We start from the raw sequence: 25,913 nt of genomic DNA, 5'->3' as shown, positions 1-25,913 counted from the left end.
TTGGGAAACTTTTTTCACTCCAAGCCCGACTTTCTAAACTACAGCTATTTCTAAACTTAGAACGCTATTTAGAAAGTGATAATTATCGTTTTTATCCGATATATCCTTGGGAAACTTTTTTCCACTCCAAGCCCGACTTTCTAAACTACAGCTAATTTCTAAACTTAGAACGCTATTTAGAAAGTGATAATTATCGTTTTTATCCGATATATCCTTGGAAAAAAATTTTGAACCTAAGTCCCGACTTTCTAAACTTCAGCTAAACTTCAGCTATTTTCTAAACTTAGAACGATATTTAGAAAGTGATAATTATCGTTTTTATCCGATGTATCCTTGGAAAAAAAGTTCAACCTAAGGCCCGACTTTCTAAACTTCAGCTAAACTTCGGCTATTTTCTAAACTTAGAAAGCTATTTAGAAAGTGATAATTATCGTTTTTATCCGATATATCCTTGGAAAAAAATTTCAACCTAAGGCCCGACTTTCTAAACTTTCTAAACTTCAGCTATTTCCTAAACTTAGAAAGCTATTTAGAAAGTGATAATTATCGTTTTTATCCGATATATCCTTGGGAAAAAATTTCAACCTAAGGCCCGACTTTCTAACTTCAGCTAAACTTCAGCTAATTTCTAAACTTAGAACGACTATTTAGAAAGTGATAATTATCGTTTTTATCCGATATATCCTTGGAAAAAAATTTTCAACCTAAGTCCCGACTTTCTAAACTTCTAAACTTCAGCTATTTTCTAAACTTAGAACGCTATTTAGAAAGTGATAATTATCGTTTTTATTTGATATATCCTTGGAAAAAAATTTCAACCTAAGGCCCGACTTTCTAAACTTCAGCTAAACTTCAGCTAATTTCTAAACTTAGAACGATATTTAGAAAGTGATAATTATCGTTTTTATCCGATATATCCTTGGGAAAAAATTTCAACCTAAGGCCCGACTTTCTAAACTTCAGCTAAACTTCAGCTAATTTCTAAACTTAGAACGATATTTAGAAAGTGATAATTATCGTTTTTATCCGATATATCCTTGGGAAACTTTTTTCACTCCAAGCCGACTTTCTAAACTACAGCTAATTTCTAAACTTAGAACGCTATTTAGAAAGTGATAATTATCGTTTTTATCCGATATATCCTTGGAAAAAAATTTCAACCTAAGTCCCGACTTTCTAAACTTCAGCTAAACTTCAGCTATTTTCTAAACTTAGAACGATATTTAGAAAGTGATATTATCGTTTTTATCTGATATATCCTTGGAAAAAATTCAACCTAAGGCCCGACTTTCTAAACTACAGCTAATTTCTAAACTTAGAACGCTATTTAGAAAGTGATAATTATCGTTTTTATCTGATATATCCTTGGAAAAAAATTTTCAACTTAAGTCCCGACTTTCTAAACTTTCTAAACTTCAGCTATTTTCCAACTTAGAAACGCTATTTAGAAAGTGATAATTATCGTTTTTATCTGATATATCCTTGGAAAAAATTTCAACCTAAGGCCCGACTTCCTAAACTTTCTAAACTTCAGCTATTTTCTAAACTTAGAACGCTATTTAGAAAGTGATAATTATCGTTTTTATCCGATATATCCTTGGAAAAAATTTCAACCTAAGGCCCGACTTTCTAAACTTCAGCTAAACTTCAGCTAATTTCTAAACTTAGAACGATATTTAGAAAGTGATAATTATCGTTTTTATCCGATATATCCTTGGGAAACTTTTTCACTCCAAGCCCGACTTTCTAAACTACAGCTAATTTCTAAACTTAGAACGCTATTTAGAAAGTGATAATTATCGTTTTTATCCGATATATCCTTGGAAAAACCTTTTTCAACTCCAAGCCCGACTTTCTAAACTACAGCTAATTTCTAAACTTAGAACGCTATTTAGAAAGTGATAATTATCGTTTTTATCCGATATATCCTTGGAAAAAAATTTCAACCTAAGTCCCGACTTTCTAAACTTTCTAAACTTCAGCTATTTTCTAAACTTAGAACGATATTTAGAAAGTGATAATTATCGTTTTTATCCGATGTATCCTTGGAAAAAAAGTTCAACCTAAGGCCCGACTTTCTAAACTTACTAAACTTCGGCTATTTTCTAAACTTAGAAAGCTATTTAGAAAGTGATAATTATCGTTTTTATCCGATATATCTTGAAAAAAAATTTCAACCTAAGGCCCGACTTTCTAAACTTTCTAAACTTCAGCTATTTCTAAACTTAGAAAGCTATTTAGAAAGTGATAATTATCGTTTTTATCCGATATATCCTTGGAAAAAAATTTCAACCTAAGGCCCGACTTTCTAAACTTCAGCTAAACTTCAGCTAATTTCTAAACTTAGAACGCTATTTAGAAAGTGATAATTATCGTTTTTATCCGATATATCCTTGGAAAAAAATTTTCAACCTAAGTCCCGACTTTCTAAACTTTCTAAACTTCAGCTATTTTCTAAACTTAGAACGCTATTTAGAAAGTGATAATTATCGTTTTTATCCGATATATCCTTGGAAAAAAATTTCAACCTAAGGCCCGACTTTCTAAACTTCAGCTAAACTTCAGCTAATTTCTAAACTTAGAACGCTATTTAGAAAGTGATAATTATCGTTTTTATCCGATATATCCTTGGGAAAAAAATTTCAACCTAAGGCCCGACTTTCTAAACTTCAGCTAAACTTCAGCTAATTTCTAAACTTAGAACGATATTTAGAAAGTGATAATTATCGTTTTTATCCGATATATCCTTGGGAAACTTTTTTCACTCCAAGCCCGACTTTCTAAACTACAGCTAATTTCTAAACTTAGAACGCTATTTAGAAAGTGATAATTATCGTTTTTATCCGATATATCCTTGGAAAAAAATTTCAACCTAAGTCCCGACTTTCTAAACTTTCTAAACTTCAGCTATTTTCTAAACTTAGAACGCTATTTAGAAAGTGATAATTATCGTTTTATTTCGATATATCCTTGGAAAAAAATTTCAACCTAAGGCCCGACTTTCTAAACTTGCTAAACTTCAGCTAATTTCTAAACTTAGAACGTATTTAGAAAGTGATAATTATCGTTTTTATCCGATATATCCTTGGGAACTTTTTCACTCCAAGCCCGACTTTCTAAACTACAGCTAATTTCTAAACTTAGAACGCTATTTAGAAAGTGATAATTATCGTTTTTATCCGATATATCCTTAGAAAAAATTTTTCAACCAAGGCCCGACTTTTAAACTTTCTAAACTACAGCTAATTTCTAAACTTAGATTGCTATTTAGAAAGTGATAATTATCGTTTTTTTTTTGCCGTGTTTATCGTTTTTAGCTAGTTTAGCCCCCATAGGGAATACATGTAGTTTAGAAATGGCTTTCAGGAAAAGACACAATTCCGCACCTAACTCACAAAAGTTGACTTTGGCGCTCAAAGGGTTAAAGGGGCAAGTTATTTATCAGCTTTATTGACACATAGACAGACTTGATAAAAGTTTTAATGGAAAACATACTTTATATCAACTTGGAGCTGGAAACTGATCCATTTCTAGCTACATGATGTCCACAAGAACTATTGCCGAGAACCAATGATTGAGGACTGCCTGGATGCAGAGAGAAAGTTCATAATGGGACCATGTTATGTCTATTTACAAATTACATTCAGGCATTGTCAAGGCCCATTAGTGTGACTAACAAAACCTGACCCTTCCAAACTTGTTGAAAGTGTAACCACCATCAGCGGAGGTGGAAAGAGTCCAAATATTGATTTTGGTTCAACTGAATTTTGAAACCGCTGACAGAACCATATAGTCAGAAAAGAAATTATGCTGATCTGGAACACCCAATGCTTTGTCTGTTTTCTTTTGTGCTTCAACCTTTATTGTTATTGACTCAGTCTAGTTCTGTTAATGAGTTTTAAAAGAAACACAGCCATAGTGCAAAGGTAAAATGCGCCTTGAGAACAGATATTCAGACTCTCAAACTTTTAGAATTTTCTTTTGGCCTACCACTATTTGGGGGGTTTATTTTGAAGCTTAATGAAGTAAAAAAAGTTTCCAGTCCAGCTTAGTTTTGTGAAAACCAGGAATTTTATTTTCCCCCATAGAGATTAAACTAGAGATGGCAGCCATTTTCAATTTCAAAATTTTGGGGTAATTTGTTTCTCTTGTACCAAAATTTACATGGTGAGCCCTGATTTTTTTTATTCTTGATTTTGAAAGAGTTAATGGTTGAAAAGTTTGCTTGAGGAACGTTTGAGTAACTATTTTCCACTTGACAACTTTTGGATTTTTAAAATGATCAAATTACATGTTTTACATACAGGAAATCTGGGTTTTTTTTAATTTATGGATTAAAAAATTGGAAGACCACATAAAAGTGATTATATATATCAATCAACCATTCAATGATGAAAAATGTCCTATTTTTTGACAGATTTTCGTCTTAACATGGAAATAAAGCGTATAACTGCCATTAACCTAAATATTTGTACTTGAAAATTATCTAAGAGAAGCATGTAATGAAAACATAGCCCAAACAAGGGACTATGTGCCCTTGGAGCACAAGATGTACCATTCGCTCCCTCCTGATGTCCTGAAGCAAATGGTCACCTGCCCTCAGACACATGGTATCTGCATGAACACACAGTGAGCAGACCCCAACTTGGCCAGCAGTTTTTGGCTAGTTTTGCCATAGACCTGTTTAGGGTCTATGGTTTGGCTATCTAGTTTCAAATCCTTAGGTGTAACTCCCTGGGGGGGGTTACAAAAATCTAGGCTCCTCTGCTTCATTTTGAAGGTCATAAAGGTCATTTCTGCATTGAAGTTCATAAAGGTTATATTTGCATAACAATACTTGGCTCATCTGTGGCAGCCTGAACTTTGATCCCTTGAGGGGTCATCTTGGAAAAATCACATTTCCATTTTAAACTTCAGAAGGTTAAGCTATTTTGCCAGCCAATAAGAAACTCAGCATGCATAAACAAATATGCATCTACGCAAAAATTACATTCAGATTCTATAAACCAGAGCTTTTTCATAAGTAATTCAGCCAGCTATTAGTGCCAGTAGCAGCAGGGAAGGCACAGGTGTTATACAGCAGCAGCCCTGCTCAAGGATTTGAAGTGTACAACCGTAAAGTTGGCAATAACTGACTGTTTCTGTGATATTCTTACTCTTTTGTTCTCATTGAAAGTTGTGTGGAATCAATCAATTTGTTCAGAGGTAAAACCAATAAGCAAACTGGATTGAGACAAGCGACAAAAAAAAATTGCAATAGATATTAATGATGAAGGAAGTTTGGACTAAAGCAGCCAAGTTTGATGTTTACAGAGAAATTTAAGGTATAAACGAAATCACAACTCGGTCAGTGGGTTACTGGGCATCTGACACGTGATGAGGGCCGTATGTTTATACAGTGCAGTGGTTCTGAAGGGAGTCGAAACAAAACGACAAAAACTTTGAGAAACATAATCTGCATATATTGTACTTTGGTTTCAATTAATCATGAAAAGGAGTTTTGTGTTCATTTTGTCAACGAAGAGACTGCACAGAGGTCAGTTCATTGATGCAAAAACTATGCCTGACACAATCTGCTATGTCACGGTCTAGATACCATTTCACTGTCACTCAAATTGTATATGCTCATTTGTTGATTGATTTACACTTGTGTTTTTTCACCGTTTTCAACACGATTCAGGTGCAGCAAACTGTGAATTCAGTCAATTTTTACAAATTCATCTCTAAAACATGTTTTCGACCTTGGCCTTACAATTTGAAGGAGAAAATGAACAATTATATATGTTTCGAAGATTAGCATATAATTTCTATCTATTCGTTACATAAGAGAATTCCTTTGATTGACGCTTGTGTCACCAGGTGTTGAATGCATATTGGTGTAAATGTCTTTTGTCTTCAGAGTCGGTTGAAACTCCACAATGTTGACACTGTGAAGTAAATTTTAATGAAAGCTTGTATATTCTCTAAATCTTGTAATGCAGTTCTCTAGGTCTTGTAAGTCCAGTCTTTTGACAATACGTTTTAAGGGGTAATGTCGTAAACCAGGTGAGTTTTTCAAGGGTACATAGTACCCTTGCATGATTTGATGACCACTGCATACTGCATGTTATCTGTTGTGTATCATTGATTTCTCATTTCTCGAAGTTCAGTATAGATTGAAGCTGTTCGTACGTAGCCCTCCCACCAAAACATGCCTTACTGCCCACTGCCCTCAAGTACCTGTGGTCCGCCCACTCTCCACAACAGTTCAAGCTCCCCACTTAGACCCCACTACCGACACCGCTTAATCTTCCCAGAAGTTCTATCAACCAAGGCATTGCTACAAACTTTAAGAAATATCCAGTGTGACTATCTCTGATTAAATCTTCTGAATGACAGGATTTTTTCAAAGAACAGTGGTTGGGCATTGCTCTTGAAAAGTAATAAGTCATGTGCGTGAAAAATGAAAATTGGAATTCAATGAAAAAAAACCCCCAAAAAAACACCGGAATATTTGTCTATAAATAGGTATCTATGTAATATTTCTGTATGACAGGCAGTGGTGTTGTCAAGAATACACTGATCCGTGTTGATAAGTGTGACGTGACTGTTGGAAAACCATTCGATTTTCCGTCTTATGGATGGGACAATGAGTATCCAGAATTGAAAGTCAGGTAATGTTTTTTATTGAAAAAAAGAAACTAAAATAAAATCTTAAGCCAAGGAAATATTTCCAAGGCTTCTGCAAAATAGATTCATCAAGTAGAGAGACTGCAACATTTGCTCTCCAGGGAGTGCATTATTAATCCATTGAGTGCTGTAATTTTTCCCACCAAAATTTCAGTGCAACATTTTACCAATTTTTTATGATTTTTTATTTTAATTTTTTTTGATAATTTTGGATCAAATGGATATTACATTTCAATGGCTATAGTTTTTCACAAAAATTTTGGCAAAAAATCAGAAAAAAATTTGACTGGGGCACATTTTATAAAGGTGACAAAAATTGACTTTGGCGCTCAAAGGTTCACTGTATTGAAAATCGACTTTGAAAATAGGTACACATCTGGTATACCAAAAGTATAGTAGAAGCGATTTGTTATACCTTTGGTATACCAAAAATATACCTAAGCTATACCTTTTGTGGCAAGAATTTGGTAAGGGTAGGATTTCTGTAGGCCACATACTGAGAATTATCACAGATTCGTGAGATCTGTGTACAGCTAGCTAGTACACTGCCCTCTATAGTCGGTTTTCAGATTATACTGAAGTCAAAGGTCACACAATATGCCTTACACACAGATGTTCTCCAATACGTTAGCAGGATTGGGTTTCTGGACCTGAATCCATAGATTTGTTGTGTTGCAAGTCATTCAGTGCACACAGTTGCTATACCTTAAAATGATATTTTCATTCACAATCATTAGGAATCAGCAAGAGTTCCTGTTATGGGTGTGTTAATATTGTTAATATTGCAATTTCTTGCCATGTGAATCAGGAACAACTCAGAACCTATAGCACATGCAGAGGTTAAAAACTTCACCTCGAGTTGATCCAAGTCTGACCAGGGGCACTACTTGCTCTCCTTTACCTTACAAAATACCATTGGCTGTCCACTAATGAGAACTATTCCTTCTCCATTCATGTTGAACTTGTAAACAGTGTCCCTCCGTTTGAAGCCACCAAATATCTGATCACCAACCGGGAATTCTATGAGTTCGTCAAAGCTGGTGGGTACACCAACCAGGAGTACTGGACAGAAGAGGCCTGGAAATGGAAGGAGTTTAGGCAGGCCAACCATCCTACCTTCTGGGTTTGTACAAAAGGTAAGACAGTACGACGAGTACGAGTGTGGCATATGCCTTCACTATAGTATGACAGAAGCCTGCTGTGCAGCGCCCTCTATAGCTCAAAATATATGCCATTGTTTTTATCCATAGGTTGTGTCAGTCTGGTTTTCCTATCATAGTATCAAGATTTGCAATTTTCTTTCTGGTGATGAAAATAAATTTCTTGCTTTTCAATATTATCTTTCATTTTCATGCAGAAAGGTTTAGAAAATATTATCACGCAATAAAAGTAGGCATTGATTGGTACACCTTCCTGTATATTGACTTATGTTTTGATATATTGCTTTGCTGTTCATAGCAGTAGTGGAGACAGTTTGCAGGCTTGTTTGCTGGTAGTAGGCAAGCCTGCACACTGCCAAAACCTGTATGTTCATATATGGCACTTGTCTATAGCTCCATTCTGTCATGTTGCTTGATGCAGAATGTAAAGGTGGTTGCGGCGGTGTTCTTGGCGGTTACTCACCATGTAGACCGGAAGTCTTCTACGGTGGCGACAACTCGACGAATCAGCGTTCTGTGAATGGCAGCAATGGTGTGAATAATGGGACTGAAAATGCTGAGTACAGGTAAGTGTTCCTTTACACTCTAGAAGGAACGGGTTCCTCACATCACAACGCAGCCATGAAAAAATCAGTAAGAAAGACCAGTTACTTGTAAAAGTTTTTTGCCAAACATTTCAATACTAATCATTTTGAGGCAGAGAGATAGACTGTATAAGTTCTACAGTATTACCTCACAATCAACTCAATATGAAAATTGCCCCATACAAAGTTTTTACCTGAACATTTTTTCCAGCTGACGTGGGTGATTTCTTTCACAATTATGACATATATTTTGTTTCTAGTTACATAGTGTAGATGTAAGCCAAAATGTTGTGTCCACATGTAAGTCTTACAGAATCTGGACTTCAGATCACAAAATTAAATAGTTTAAAATAATTTCTCAGCCATAAAGCTTAATTTCAATCTTTACCTTATAGACAGGAATGAAATGAATAAATAAATAAATAAATAAAATCAATAGATAATATAGATAAGTGAATCAATATTGTTTTGTGAAAGGGCTAAACTCATTCACTTCCAGATTTTGCCCTTTCTTGTTGTCTGTAGAATAGTTTGACCATGCAGTGTGTATATATACAGTCAAACCTGTCTTAGTCACCAAATGTGTCCCACTTTCCCCCATTAGATACCGCACTATCTTCAGTGTGATTGACATGCCCTGGGACTGGCCCGTGGACGTCAACTACCACGAAGCCAGGGCATACTGCGCATGGAAGGGACCCGAGTTTCGACTGCCGACGGAAGCGGAACATCACGCCATGAGAGACACCGAGGTAACAATAAATATTTGAAATGTCAGTTTTGATGCAGCGTGAACACAAAGACCTCTGCCCTTAGCTGAGGAATAGAACATAGTCTGTCAAAGAGACCATTTCTAATGATGAGATGTATAAGTTATATTTTCCTTGTACAACTTTATCACAAACCATTATATGTACTTGACCTTGAGATTATCAGAGTAAAATAAAAGAATGCTGTATGGGAACAACTCCCTCATAATCTGATGTTTCACAACTATTCTTAACGACAAATTGCACTCTTACGATTTCCCATAATGCAGATTGACACTATTCTAGGGGGTCCACAGGAAAAATGGCACTATGGTATAATAAGCCCACAGATTGTTTTAATGGGTTGATACTCCCTAGCTCAATGAACCAAGAGTGTTGGTGACATGCATCTTGGTCTGTAGAAGTAAAAATTTGCTTGGCATTGAACTTCAGTGAAAAATCTTGTTTTTGTCTCTGTAGACAGATTCAAGTCTTGGCACTGCAGCTGACATCATCTATGAAGATGAAATAGAAGCCAACGTGAATCTTGTGTACGGATCATCAACTGTGAGTATCATAGTTGTTCAAGATATCCGTGACAATTCTAACAAAATAGATGCCAACACACTTTCTGTAAGTGTACATTTGCTTCTGCGATCTTCAAACTTCAGCACATTTGCGCTCTCTTTAAAAACAAAGAATTCATATTACACACTCTGAGACGATGCCTCAAGCCAGGTAGAAAATTCACACATCCTTTGAGGAGGATAATTTGCTGAAAAAAGTCCAGTTTTAATATGTGTCAGACTTTCATCCTCACACTCAAGAGCCGTGGCAGCTTCAATTTAACATTTATCTTACATGACTGTCAGAGTTGAAAGAGCTTATTGAAGCAGTAATAGGAAGTGGATTTGTTTGCCAGGTCAGAAGAGTATTTGTCCGTCAGACATCCATGTTTTCCAGCCACCAATAGTGGCCAAAAAAATTTTAACCTCTTGGGTTCAAATAGTTTGTACAAAACTGCAACAATCCAAGACTTCTTTTATAAAACTGTTTTCATTCTTTGTGTGAATGAAAGGCAACCATTTAATCTCTCAGGATCATTATATTGATAAACTGACAAAAATTCTGTGTTTTTATGTTTTGTCCACTTTGTCTTTCCGCAGCCTGTGAATATGTACAAACCGACTGAAAAGGGATTCCATGATGTTCACGGAAATGTGTGGGAATGGGTTGAGGACAGTTTCAATGGATTGCCGGGATCAGAAACCCATTACTTGTATGACGATTTCTCCAGCCCATGTTATGATGGCAAACATACCATGATGCAGGCAAGTATTACCTTAATTTGCATGATCGATCAACATTTTGACGACCTAAACTGTGCTCTGGGTCAGTTAATTACTGTCTATATCATCGTCACATAAGAACCAATGGCCACTGTCTATACTTAATAAGTAATGCGGCGCTGTGGTCAAATTTTATTTCTGGTTGTTTCCATATGGCGTGTAAGGAGATATGCTAACTAATTGCTATTGAAATTTGGCTGACCAATTAGAAAACAATGATATGCACACCTGGTTTTATACTATGTACCAATGCCCTTTGACCTGAAGAGTTGAATACAAGGAAATACAGAATCAGATTTACACTGGATTATGAGACTACGAATTGTCACAAGAGCGGTAATTGTCGAAAGCTGAATAAAGTTTGCGAAAACGTTTAATTTTTTTATACTTCCAGGGTGGTTCATGGGTCTCTACCGGAGACGAAGCCTCTCGTTTTGCCAGATTTTCATTCCGTCGGCATTTCTTTCAACACTTGGTTTCCATATGGTCAGATCAGTTAATACGGATGAGCCACTTCCATTACGCCTGTCAGTACTCCAGTGTTTGTACTTGGACTTGGCTTGACCAGTAAGTATACGTACTTCTCCCAAGCCGTTTGTATCAACCTCTCAGCTGTCAGCATCAAATACCAATTTGTGATCATGAATTTGCCAAAGTAACTCATGTATATATTTAAGGCATGAGAAAAATTTCTTTTCATTGCGAAATAGGGTAATTAAAGCCAATTTGGTTAGGACTTCAGTCCTTTGAAGGAAAGTCAAGTGTTATATTTTATTTTTCAAGTGTGCCTATTTTCCATCTTTTACCTAATAACTGGTTCAGCTTATCCTTTGAACTTTTCCAAACCTGAAGTTGAAACCTTGCCGGTAAAGATCAGCTCTCTGACCGTTTGAATGTTGTTCAGAATTGAAAAAAAAACTCCGTTTCATATAGTGTCATTTGCATTATGCAACATATCTTCAAATGTCAGACTCCTCCGTTAGTCCACATGGAGTTCTTTCAAACCCTGGAAAACATTTATTTCTTCCAATGCGCCTCGAAAGTGGAAGGCTTAAACTTTTGCTCAAACTTTCCTCAATGAAACTTTCAACCATTTTCTTACCAAATCAACAATAATGATCAGATGTCACCATGTAAAGTACTAATTACAGATATTTGAAATTAAAAATGGTTGCCATCCTTGTGTTCACTTTATGGGGGAAAAATAACATTTTGATTTTTGATTTTGATTTTGACAAGATGGTAAAAAATTTTCATACTCTAAGAGCTTTAAAATAAACCAACACAAGTGATAGATCAGAAAGATCTGTAGTAACTTTAATTTGAGTCTCAATATCTGTCCTGAGGCGCGTTCACCTTAAAGCCCCAACTCCCGTATAAAAGCGCGAGAACCTACGAGAGTGGTCATAATGGTGGGATATTCAAACGTACTCGGTACGCTCTGGACGCCGTCCATAAAAACCGTTAATTAAGAAATCTACGATTAATTTTTTCTTGGAAATTGAGGGATATGTGTATAAGTATTTGGGGCACAATATACTTGGTTTCTGACGAAATTAAATTTGAAATGACGTCTGGAACCAGAAAAAGGATAAAATATTTGCCGGTAATATCGCCGGTATAACGTTCGATGTTCAGTTTGAATCTGCATGATTGACATGATATGCAAATTGCAAATGAGTCATTAGCGATACGTTGTTTACTTTTTCCGTACGTAGCGTTGATTGTTCAAGGCGGGAAAAACACCAAATACTCGGAGCGTACCGAAAGATACAAACGCACACACACTGTGTATAACAAATACATGCAAACACATTTGATTCGGTAGTTCTCTTTTTGGAAAATTTGTTGGTCCTGAAAAGGACCGTTTTCATTTGTGTTGGCCTACCTGAGCCGTACATTTTACAGACAGGAAGGCCTATACTGTCATTCATGCCCGGCATAAAGTACGTCTGGTATGTTCGGGTTGAGACCACGGACAAGTACCAGCACAAATTCTGGCATGATCTTTCACTTTGTCTACACTGTCTGTATATCTTCTATCTTCTTTTCAAATGTCAAGTTTTACCCTCTAGTCAACGTACTGTTGAAAGCGCAATCATCGCAATGCGATATGCGTAACTATCGCTTCTTTATAGCTGTTTCCAAAAGTGATATACATTTTTTTTCCCGATCTAAAGCCGTGCATGCCTATGCAACACAAAGCGAACAAAGTCAAAATTCAAAAAACAAGTAGCCTCCAATGTGCTGACAAAACCGGGATTTTTTTGACGCCTGCAATCGCCTTCGGCATATTCGGTCGTCACTGTGCTGGGTCACTTATACTGATCTCAGTGATCACACGTCGAGTTGACAAACGTCGCCGGCGGCAGCTGAGGTCACCGTACTAATCAGTCCCATAAGTTGCACTCAAATGTCCGCGCTCGATCCCCATCACAGTTAGCTCCAATTCATTCCTGGCAAAGAAAATTCCCGTGGCTACCTCTAGTGCTCATCAGTGACCGCTATCTTCATAAAGCCAGCTGACATAGTGTGATTAGCAGTCTGACTCTGACTACCACGCGTTTGTAATGAATAGTATCGCGACTGCGTGGAGAGTGTAGAAGTGCAGTGCACTCGATTTTGGCGGGATCGTTCAAAGTAGCGAAATACTAGAACTCACCATTTTATAAGGAGGGATGAACATTGAAACGAATGCTCGGAGAATTTATGAAATCACTTTATTCTGATTTTATTTTTGGTGATTAAATATTAACAGGTTTGATTTCTAAAATAAGTATTTTTCAGAAGCTTTTTGAAATAATCATAAGACAACAAATCGACACCACATTTCATTTCGGTCACCATAAAACTTGTAATCGAAGCCGGGGAATAGTCGTCGGTACCCTCCCATCCGACAGCGCCGAGTTCATGAGACAACGAAAGTTTTGAAAAGGAAACTACAACTACCATCCAAGAACTGTGGAAAACTACGTTTTATAATGGAGACACAGCCCTGCCTCGCTGAACTAAGGTCGAACGAGGAAAGGATTGTTTGTAAGACAAAAGCTCTACAAAATTTGGTAGACGACTTGGCCGTTGAGCATTGTGGTAAATGTCCGTCGTCCATTGAAATAACCACACTCGATAAATTTGGACATCTAGTAGGCGAATTTGCTGTTCTTTCAGAACTGTTTTGATTTTTTCCCGTTCTTTCCTGAAATGCGGCATTTCTAGGACGGCGTTTGGACAAAACGGTGCTTCATTATTATCTTCAATCAAGACTCCCTGCAAGAGTGATGTACACTATATATACTATGACTGAGCCGAGGAAAACCCCGATAATAGATCCCGTGGCAGAAAACTACATTTTCTACGATTTCTGCATCGTTTACCCGTATACAAAGATGCGGATAGCTATTGCCACTGTCATGATATGCATTATGTTGAATCATTCAAAAAGGCGCTGAATACAATGACAAACGCTTCGTTTTCGGACGAGAAACGTATACCATGACGCATGAGAACTAAGGAGTGTCGATCGATCGCCTGGCAACGTCATCACGGTTTGTACAAATCCGAGGCGACGCCGCGCCGAACCTCTGCTCCAGTAAGACTTCGAAAAAGTCTATGTTCAAGAAAAACCTATTGGGGAAATGAGTGGATGTAACGTATGGAAAGTAACCGTAAAATTGGGTGAAAATAGTATACGTAAAGTCACCGTGCAGTCAATGTTTACAGTATGTGGCGTGCACGTTCTATTTTTGGAGGTGTTCAACAGCTGTTTTAATTTGCTACTTTTTGTTCACAAAGAAACCATATTATTATGTTTTGCTCCGCCCATTTTCATCGATTTTTCTCGGTAGGGCCCTACCGAGAGTTACCGGTTTAATACATGAATTTAACTATTGGTATATTTTTATGGAAGTGATTTAGTCATATTGTTTCACAAATGACAATTTCCACACAGAGCACCAGCTCAACATCAAGTCTGCGGAAATTGAGAAGGTATTTGTGTCGAGCACAAACATCCAGTACCACTACGATACCGAACAACATCTGCACGAGATCACTGGAATGCAGTTTGCTGTAACTGACCACAACTACGTCACCCAGCTGAAGGAGATCTGTCTGAACTCCATGGCCAAATACAACACTGGAAGGAAGACGGCCATTCATTTTGGATGTGGGCCAGGTCGACTGGCTTTTGACCTGACTGCTGCCTTTGATGAGGTACAGAAACACCAAGACTTAATGCTAGCTATTCTGCCTGATACAAGCTTTCCAAACCCAGGGATTTTCATAATGCAGTCGTTGTGACGAAAAGCCACTCCATGCTGTCAGTTGATGTGAATGTGTTCATGACCATGGCAAGATTATGTAAAATGAGCAAAAAAAATTCTTTCACATCAAAGTAAATTGAATCACCAAATGATATCAAAAGATGAACTTTTATCAATATTCATTGGAGCTCATAAGTGTCAAGGTCAAAGCAAATTGAAATTGTACCAATAGCAAAGAGTGTCCATTTTTTTCAAAACGATGAACTACCATTTTTTTTTTTCTAACAACAGGTGATTGGTGTGGATTACAGTGGTTGTTTTATCGATGCTGCCATGAAACTGCAAGCCAAAGGATCTCTGACATATGACAATCAGCTGCCTTTACAGAACGGGGCAAAGAAAGCGAAAACCGAAATGTCAGTAGAAGTGAAACTGGATGACAAAATCAACCGAGAGAAAGTCACCTTCAAACAGGTATTGTACACCGTAGATAAAAAATCTTTTTTCCTTTGTCAGAGTGCAATTCCCCGATTACTTTTGTGACAAAAATGCAAAGTCACTGCAAAGTTTATATCAAAGGATGGAAACGAATTACTAGATGTTGTTTTCAACGTTGTGTGCATGATTATATGATAAAACACTGTGCAGATTAAGGTAGTTTATGGCTCTATGAGAGATTTGAACTTTAGCTCAAATTTTCCTAAACGGAAAACCTAAGTCTAGCGACATTGACCGTTTATCCTTCCAAATCACCCTTGAAGAAAATGCAGCTCAAATTTGCAACATAATTGCACGCGCTGACGACTACGGCGCGACGAAAAGAGAAGTTGAAGTAGACGACATTTATGAAAATGAGCTCGGAATCCCATGGGCGCGAAAGGGCTCATGGGAGAAGCGTGCGTGACGTCATCGGCGATACAGACGATTGCAGCTTGCAGCTGGAGGAGTACCGTGAATAGTTGCGGTAAAACGACTCTGGAGAGTTCGGACAGCGATATTTCTGACATCGAGTATTACTTTTCCCCGACTGAAATCAAACCATACTAATTTGAACCAAGATATGTAATAATGGATAAGCATTTCCACACATCGTTCATAATTCCGCGGAGGGAGTCACTGTGCTTGTACTGACCCCGAACTGGATTGGAGACAGTGAGTGACTCTGCGATCCTTCAACGCTACGTTTCTAAAACAGAGTTTTCTTTATCAGTCGCTTTAAATTAATTTTTGGTTCGTGAATGATACGTAAATCGAGCTTGGCCAGATATATATCGGAAAATATTTATTCGCAATTTAACAAATGTATAGTGTCGTCTTTTTTTCGAAGTTGGTGTCGAAGTCAGATCTACAAAGTGATGAAATCTCCGATATAATGGATATTTGCCCGCTATTTAAAACAAAAGTATCGTCTATATTGTTGTAAAGAATGTATTTCATACAAGACCAGCCAAACTCTCGATGATGTCCGATATGTCCTCTGTTCAAGTCCCGATCGCTTAGTAAAAATGTATAACATGTAAAGAATGTAAGTCGTGCAATGCGCTCCCCAACTCACGGTGATATCCGATCGGCCCTCTCGACGAAGTTCCGATTGTAGTGTATGAAAGTTCGTGTGGAAATTTAATGAAAAAAATCCTTTACATGTAAAAAATGTATTTCGTGCATGAATAATTCTAATAATGTAAAACATACAGTATTCTTGACTATCGGCCACGGATGCTATGAACTAAGAGTCGGACAGAGGTGGTCGGGTGGTCAGAACTGTTAGGCACGTGGTGAAATCTCCGATATACATCGGATATTTACCCACATTTTGACAAAGTAGCGTCTAGTATCAGAGTTAATGTCCAAAGTCGCCGATATTTATCGGATAAATATCCGTGATTTCGCAGACCAGCGTGCCGACACCACACAGTGCACGTAAATCTAGTATCGTCTGGTATCGATTCGATATTAGCCTAGGAGTCCCGGCGCAATTGATATTTATTGGGTAAATATAATATCGGCGATTTCTCAGACCCGGCGTGCCGATCGAGACACATCATTCTCGACCGCGGGCCATCCGGGTACTTGCGGATTCTTACGTCATTTTTGCGTCATAGCGCCGTTGGAAGTTCGAATTTTTCAACCACCAAAGAAATATTCAAAGTTTCAATATACATAAATGACATAACTTTTAGTTCTGCTTTTTTCCACACAATTTCTGTATCATTCGCTCTTCTGTATCGTCTGATCTCTCATTCACCTCGCTCGTATGTGTTTCACCTACTGACGTCACTCCGCGGTCGAGAATAGGCAAGAAGTCATCTGTTGTAATATCTTGTTGTAGTATCTTGTTGTAATATCATCAATATTACCAGGTATAGTCACGAAATTGCCTATATTTATCAGGTATATAAGGGCGATTTCGCAGATCCGGGCTGTCGACGATGAGCGACGCTTTGTGTAGTTTCGTCTTCGGATTTTAGAGTCCCGAAATCGCCAATATTAACATTTATCTGGTTAAAACCGGCGATAGTAGGCTGACTCAGCATGTCAAGATGACCGCATTGTGTAGTATCGTCTTGTATCGGTATCAGAATCCCGAAATCCCTTATAAAACAATCACCCTGAAAGAAGTAGAACATAACTTTGTATCTTTTGAGATTTTAAAACTCGCCCGACTTTCTTTAGCCACTGTCTTCGAAAAAGCAGTTCTGTGGGACGACGATAAAAGCTGACTCCGTTTGTTCTTCCTTGAGTGATTTTTGCACTCAACTGAACAACAGTTAATATTTTTATGCTACTGAGCATTAAAGAGTCGTAACGTGCAGAACTGCACCACTGCAGTCATAGACTCCAATGCTTTGGTAAGCGGTCACACACGTTCGTGTATCACCGATGACGTCACGCACGCTTCTCCCATGAGCCCTTTCGCGCCCATGGGATTCCGAGCTCATTTCCATAAATGTCGTCTACTTCAATGTCTCTTTTCGTCGCTCCGTAGTCGTCGGCGCGTGCAATTATGTTGCAAATTTGAGCTGCATTTTATCAAGGGTGATTTGGAAGGGATAAACGGTCAGTCGCTGACTTGTTTCCCTTTAAAACAAACATTTAAACCATTCTCTGTCAAATGAAAGTAAGGGGGGGGGAGCACCGTGCTAAATTGGTACTAGATTACCGAATATTTACCAATGTTTGAAATTCAAAATGGCCGCCATCCCTGTGTTATCTCTATAGGGAAAAATAAAATTCTTAATTTTCTAAGCTAATCAGAACTTTATTTACACCATAAGCTTCAAAATGAGCTGCCACAAGTGGTAGGCCAAAGGAATATTTTTGAAATTTTTGACAGTCTGAATATCTGTCCCCAAGGCACATTCTCCCATAAAAATTTAAGAAAATCAAGCCTTTGAAATATATCTGCAGTAAATTTAAGTAATTTCAAAACTTTCATGAAATAATTAAAAAAGAAGCAGTGCCTAACAGCCCTTTAGGATTACCTCCTAGAGTTTTTGAAGTTGTTATTCTACATAGTCTAAATTGGATGTTTTTCTAAATGTACTTCAAAGATTGAACCAATGCAAATGTCAGGAAATTCAGGTTCTACCTGGTTGTTCTTCGACTGTTACAAGGCAAGATGTATTGCGTGAATAAGGCTTCATGCTCCACCAAACACAACCCATTCAGTATGTTCCAAAATTGGTTTTGGCTTATTGTCAAAAGTACCAGTTGACCAAGGCATTTGACAATTTCGGGGGTGGGGGTGAGGGGGTGGATCAATGGCATCAAATTCAGCAACTTTCAATGAACATCATGTCTGGCACAGATTGTCCAGTGTAGAGTTCAAAACGTCTGTGAAATCTGAATAAATGTGAAAAGGTTTTGATATAGAGTGATGTTTGTAACGATGGAAACAAACGTACCCATGTTAACGTCCGTACTATTCTTTGGCAGTTGACATGGATTCCAAATGAGTTGTTTGGATATGATTTGACTGTCATCGATATGACAGACAGGTTTCCAATGCTAAAGGTAGGTAACACTGTCTATAGTCAGATAATATTAATGAACATCAACCAAGCTGAAAACAGTTGTCAAATATCTTTTGGTGATCCATTTTACATTAATACCAGGCAGCTAATGTATGCCTAGGGCCAGAGAAAAAAAATCTTGTTTATCAGATTTTTGGACCAAGGTTCAGGTGCGGCAAGCAAAAAAATTTTTTTTTTTTTAGGCCAAAGGTAAACGCGGTCCCTCGGACTTTTTTGCCCGGATGCAGTCAAGGCAAAATAATCTTTTCCCCTTTTAGGCTAACCAGAAATATCACGGACAAGATACACTGATACTGGTTATTGAATTCAAAACTACTTTTCTCAACAATAACATAGGAATTACACATACAGTCGGTTTTGCACAACTAAGTCTCATTTAGATCCCACATGCCTGCGAAAACCTGACAAAGTGTAGGGTGCCACCAGCGGCAGCACTAAAGTATGTGCAGTGCAGAAGTATAAATTTGCTGAAATCAAAAACATTGGGCAAAGTAGCAGTGGCAACTCTGATAAACAATTTATTTTTTCTTTCTGGCCTAATTTACCTATTCTTGAAGTGGACCCCCTAAGTTGATGACATTTGACAGCTGTTTACCTGTACAGACCATAATTATCCCTAATGCATGCCATCATACCATCTCCTTTCTTGAAGACCATGATGCAATGTTTATCACCATGGCAATGTGACTTTTCATTGGAGTTCAATTTCAAAAAAGGAGCAAGTACCACAGTAAATGTATGATCACAATTTCCTACTTAGAGAGGTCCCTGCACAGTGTAAAAGCTTTATGAATAAAATTACATAGACGCCATGGTAATTTATTTATTCTGTATATGTTCACAATTTGACATGCCTACAACAATTAAAAATTCACGTGATGACATGCACAACTAAAGGATCACCTTGACCTTTGTGATTTGTCAGTTGTTCAGTCAGGATCTATGTGTTTCTTTCAAAAAAGGAAAACAGTATTAATGCTTTGAACTGTCGGCTTTTCTGAATTAATACCAGTTGAGACCAAATTTTACAAAGCTTCCTATCAGCTTGCTCTCTGGAGCCACAGTTGTTTGTTTGCTTTAGTAAGGTTTCTGTACTCCACTTCAAACACGTTCCAACACTTAAATATGCATATTGGAAAGACTGTTGAAGATCAACAACATTCAAAGTCTTGACGAACACTGACAAAGAATCATGATGTATTTTGCATGGCATTCTATTAGATAGAAGGCACCATTTCAGAACAAGGACTGGAATCAATGAGAATTTCGTTTTGTGATAAACGATTCATCCAGGGTTGTGTCATCATTGCAAGAACATATGACGTCAGTTTTATAATGATCATGTGCTTGGGTCAAAGGTGATTTGAATAACCTTTCTGTGACCTCAAGTAACATCTAGAGCTTAAGTTTCTTCAAAACAAACAAGGGTCTATGATTCCAAGCAGGAACACTGTATTTCTTGTTGTGATCAAAGTGCACACGGTTTGTTTTTCTAGTTGATGCCTTTTTGATGTCAAAACTGAATGGAAAGGAAAATTCAAATTTAAATATGAAATTAATACGTACATGGAACAAGTCAGTATCGTTTTGTGTGACTATGCAATGACAGTGTCTGATGCAGTGTTTGCCCAATGATGACCAGCCTACTCTCGTATCCGTGGTGATTCCATCTCTTTTATGAACGCTTTGATACATCCACTTCTAGTTGAGTCTCTCGTCAGACGACACCGATACAATCTGTCTCATTATCATTGTACATTTCATCTTTCTTGTCTTCTTTACAGGAAGATAATCATGTGTTAACTGAAAAAAGTCAAATCTTCCCTGCAAGTTTAAACCTATTAGCAAGCTCTAACTTCTTTTTGTCCCCCCTATCTGCGTAAAGCTTGCCTAAAAGCAGTGCTTCTGATGCAGGTAACAGAGAATAAACAGCTGAATGAACAAGTCAGTCAAGAATGATATGCAAATGCTTGACACGTCATTTGCATACTCTAGTTTGCTGTGCTTTGCAATTTCCTGGTTTTACGTCAAAGTGTAGCTGTAACTTTTCATGGTTTTTTTTCCATTTTTCACTTTGTCAACTACAGTTTTAGTTCTTGGTCTACTATCTGAAGAAGTGTTGAGATACGCAGTATTCAGCTTGTCAACTTGGCCTTTACATGTGCAGACCAAATTGTTATTGTTGACAAGTGAATTCTGGTCCGGACTAGAATTCAAATGTAAACAATAACAGTGCATTCTACACAAGCTAAATATTGGGTATTTTAACATGCTTTTAGGAGTAGGACAAGATCTTGTATTAATGGACGTAAAAAAAGAGAAATAGTTAAGAAATCATTGGAAGTCTAAAGCTACCGGCCCTTTCATATCAAAAGCAATGCAAACATGTGTAATGGCCCCTGGATATCTGTAAATATGAAAATGGTTTTCGGAACTACTATATTAGTACAAATACAAAGAGGGATTTTCTCGAGAAAGTGCAGCTTTCATTCATTGAATTCTGTTCAGAATAGCAAATTTTTGACGTAAAGCTGTGTATTGTTGTATTGTTATATGGTTTCATTGCATGAAAAGCAGATTTTTAGCTGCTAGAATCTCACACCCAGAGATATTTGATCTCATAAGCTGAAGATTTGATTTTGACACTTTGAAAATATTTCCTTCACCGGATCTGACGCAAACCGATTGCCGCGTAAGATAAATTGGGATTATCATGAAATTTGTTGTCACCTAAAGTCGTTATACATGTTGCACTGACTTTCCATTTGGCCATGATGGGTACTTTTGCTCGGTGCTAAAGAACGTTGCATGATGGGTAAATTTGTGACAGGAAAATGCAAAAGGGAAAGAAAATAAAAGGTTTAAAAGGACATTGCAAAGCTGAAGCAAAAGCAATAAAGCATGCTGTTCTTAGACTACTTAAAATGTGTCTAGAGGTGTGCTGTGCCGAGCTGTGCTGTCCCTCCCTCTTATCTTTTTTACCAATTTTTTGATAGTTAGGATCCTAGGAATGGCAAGAAGTTCCATCTACCCTGCAAGTTTAAACTATCGTGGAGTAAACTCTCTGTAGCAAGCAAGTCAGTGTAACTGTCAGGTGCTGACCAGTTTAAAGAATTACTGTGCATTCAGCAAGAATAGGTAGCAATCAGTCGTCGTATTCTGATCTGGTTATCGTTGTTGAACTTGGCTTTCCCATATCAGTGATTAGATATGCGTTAATGCATGCAGAGCATATTTTGTACTGGTTGTGGGTAGATGAAAAACTCTCTCTCTCCTTTCCGCATCAATGGGTGTGCAGGTTTTTGCATTCTAACCTACAAATGGAACCATTAATTTAAGCCCCATTAGCCATATCTTTTTGAACTTTTTTCCGATCAAAGATGGTTTCAAATCAAAAGCAGGTTTTCATGTAAAAAAGCTTACAGTGTGACAGCCAAACATTTCTTTTCAAACATTGGTGATAAACATAGCACTCGGATTTGAACTAGACAACTAAGTAAATTTTAGCTTGCAAGTGGTATACAACTGCCACAAGTGAGTATACAACAGCTGTGAACAGTTGACTGAAACCGTCGCCAAGGATTTGAGTGATATTTTTAAAAACCAGCTTAATAACAGAACATCTCTCCGAAGATTTGGTGGTATTTTTTTGGTAAGCAGCATTCAAAAAGACAACAGCTAATGGGGCTTTAACCAAAATAATGAAACACACGCAAGTTCATGTTCAACAAATTCAGAAACTCCATGTCCAGTCTTAGTATCGAGAGGTTTAAGGGCCATAATTTTCATACATGGGAGCATTTTTCAGTAAATTCCACATTAAAGAGAAGCCAGTCAGTTAGCAATAAATAGACTTTATGAAACTAAACAATAATCTTTATGATAATAATTCTGTATGACGTTTGGTAGGTATTGACGGGTATGTTAATTTTATCTTTATTCTTTTCAGCTTTTAACTTTTCTCAAGGTCATGGTCACTGTTCATTCAACTCACGCAATGTTTTTTCCTTTTTAGGGCAAAACAAGAGTGTTTCGTTGCTCACTCGTAAAAGTGAATTTTTGACGTGGGGTTTTTCGCAAGTATTTGAATGCCAATGAGTAGACCCTGGACGTACATTGCATCTGCATGTACGTCTCTGCCAAGAGTTTTATGTGATTGTACCGTAGTGAACAGAAAAAAAATATGCTATCCACTGTACAGCATAGATATTCAAAGACAGTGACTCCAGAACAGGTTCTATCAAATACATGGTGAAAGTCAGTAAATTTTCCGGGTCAAGATCACTACTGGGAATGTTTAATCGATCAAAAATTCCTAGTTGCAATAAGTGTTTACTGTTGTCAAGGGCGAGGAAGAGAAGGATAAGAACACGTCCAGAGCTCTCAGAAATGATGTAGCTGTCTTCATAGTGTATATAGTGGTAACAGAGTTAGTCTAGTGTCTCGATGGATATTTTGCCTTTGGAGATTTTTGGCCTTCGCCCACCCACTGTTGAGCCGCGAGATCAATGATGAAGCCATCCATAGAATGCAAAACTGCACATTTTAATGTGAATGTGATATCACCGATGTCCATTTCAAAGTCAGTCAGTTAACATGGTCCTCTCATGATTGGCCTATGGTTAAATGGGTGTTGCTCATTAATATTCATTGTGCCCAATGACGGCACACATTCTCTGGCTAGTTTTTCTCAAAGTAATTACATTATAGCTACGACACCTCGAACAATTCACATGAGAGTATCATTTTGAGTGATTATCATTGAAAGGGATGCAAGTGACATTACAGTCTCTGTTGGCGACCATTCACATTAAAATGAGCAGTTTTGCATACTATAGCTTGATCATCAGTCTCAGGGCTAGACGGAGTAGGGGCAAAGGCCAAAAAAAACTCTCCGAAGGCAAAAATACTCCAGCGAGAGACTAGGCTACTACAGAGTGCACAGAAGATAATTTCTACTGTATGTTGTTGCTTCAGCTTGGCTGGTACGTCTGTGGGAAATCACCGAGCCAACTGGAGTGATTGCTGTTGTCTCCAGTACTGACTGGAACAAGGACAAAGTGGAACCCATCGTTGGAAGAAGGTGACCTTGAAATATTCTAATAAGTCATTCCCTGTTAATGCAGGTCTATCTCTCTCTCTCTCTCTCTCTCTCTCTCTCTCTCTCTCTCTCTCTCTCTCTCTCTCTCTGAAATAAGTAGCTTTTACCACCAGCATTTACTCACATCTGTCCACATGTGTACGTCCATTTGCTCAACGTAGGCACCCCCTCCCAGGAGGGGTGATATCAGTATCTTCCAGACTTAATACAGATGAATATTAGATGCTAATGAAAAAACGAAAATAAATTTAAAACATCTCCTCTTAGTTTGACTTGATGATCCCACAAAAATCGTGTTGATCCCCAATCATTGCCAAACATTTGCCAACCATCAGTATTCACGAGATATCAAATGTGTGAAATCAGAATACATCACTGAAGTGTGGGCCAATTCATATATAATGTTTACATGTGTTCTGGTTTTGTGACCTTCCCCCTCACAGATTGGCCTATCTTGAGACGGTGGTCTTCCACTACTTGGACGGAAAAGGAGCCGAGAAAGAGGCAACGGTAACTCTGTGGAAAAGAAGACCGTGATATGTCGACTGAAGATGCGAAAGACAAAGCAAATCATTTTAATTCTATGTGCTGAACTCAAAAAAGCAAACATTGCTGCACCTAGACATAGCTTTCAAAAAGTTTTCAAAGCATTAAAGTTCTTTTATGTACCATTAATTATGTATTCTCTCTTTACACAGTTGTTCAATCGTTCAGTTCTTTTGAAAGATGACTAGAATATATCTGTGCTCTTGACTATACTGATGTCATCTTGTTTATGATTTTCAAAGTCTACAAAGATTTTAAATCAGTGTTCAAGTTTCATTTCAGTTTTCTGTCTGAGAAAGATAATTTCAAGTTTTAAAGATTATTGAATATTGATTATTGTTCAATAGCAGCAGCTGCGTGCATGTCCCTCATGTTGTATGTCTGATAAAGTACAGTAATGTCTCTGTGATGGGTTTCAGTTAGAGCGCCCTCATGCGAACCATGTTTGTGTTCCACAGGGTAGCTGTCTGCAGTGTGTCAGCGCAGCCACAGGGAGTGTTTGAAAGTGAAGCATTCTAGAAAAGTACATACTGCCAGGGAAATGTCAGAGGGACTGGGGCTAGCACAATCATGATAGTAGTTACAGATATCTGCTGACACAAATCTAATGTGTGAATAGTGTGATAATAGTGTGAATATAAGTGGTGGGTTTTTTCAACCTAATATATACTGAAATGAAGTAAAATATATGCCCGGTACTCTTTTTACATTTTATTCAAGATTTTAGATCAAAATTGTGCCAATTACTGTATTTTTCTAACTGAGCTGTTTGTATCATGTGTATGTGTACTTTTACTGCTGCAAGATGGAGAAAGAAAGGTGCTTTCCTAATCGGAGAACAACAACTTATCAGAGTTCGAGAAAAATATTTGTGCAACAGTCACTTTACAATACTAAGCAAATAAAAGCAAAGGAAATACCAATAAACATCGTCTGTTTCTGTTGTGTCAGCGAATGATTTTCATATACATATACACGGTTGCATATACATGTTCTGAAATGTTTTTGTTTGTTTGTTTGTTTGTTTTTATGTGCGTGGCTGTCACAGTGTTCAGTGCGAGAGATTTATTTGACTCCTGTAGAGGCTATCAGTATGGTGACTTCCATGGTAATAGTTTGTGACCATGGTTACTACGTACTGCTCGGTTGCTATAGATATGGACTCGCTGTGCCTATTTCAAGTGCAGACTTATTGACTGCAGGAGGCGACAATTGACTGAGAGATAGCCCATACCGTAGATTTGTTTTTATTTTATATCGGTGTTCAAAATGTTCAGGAATACTCCTACCGAGTGTGAATCATTTGGACAGTCTCAGTAACACTGAAATATATTCTGAGAAAATGGTTGAAAAATCTCTCAAGATAAATACTCACGTTCTAAGGGACGATTCAGAATTTACTTCCAGGGGGGTGGAGGATTTTCAGGGGGGGCCACCCATTTTTCCCAAGAAAATTTAG

At 37.6% G+C, this 25,913-nt stretch overlaps 1 pseudogene; it reads left to right on the top strand.

Annotated features, from left to right (window-relative positions):
- LOC139138843 (uncharacterized) overlaps positions 1 to 25,381 on the top strand; it is a 40,372-nt pseudogene extending 14,991 nt beyond the window's left edge.
- Positions 25,382 to 25,913: the final 532 nt, after the last annotated feature.

This window comes from Ptychodera flava, chromosome 8 (assembly GCF_041260155.1).
Source record: "Ptychodera flava strain L36383 chromosome 8, AS_Pfla_20210202, whole genome shotgun sequence".
In the NCBI taxonomy this organism is placed as follows: domain Eukaryota; kingdom Metazoa; phylum Hemichordata; class Enteropneusta; family Ptychoderidae; genus Ptychodera; species Ptychodera flava.
Note: the sequence above shows the minus strand (reverse complement) of the source record. Positions and strands in the feature narration are given on the sequence as shown.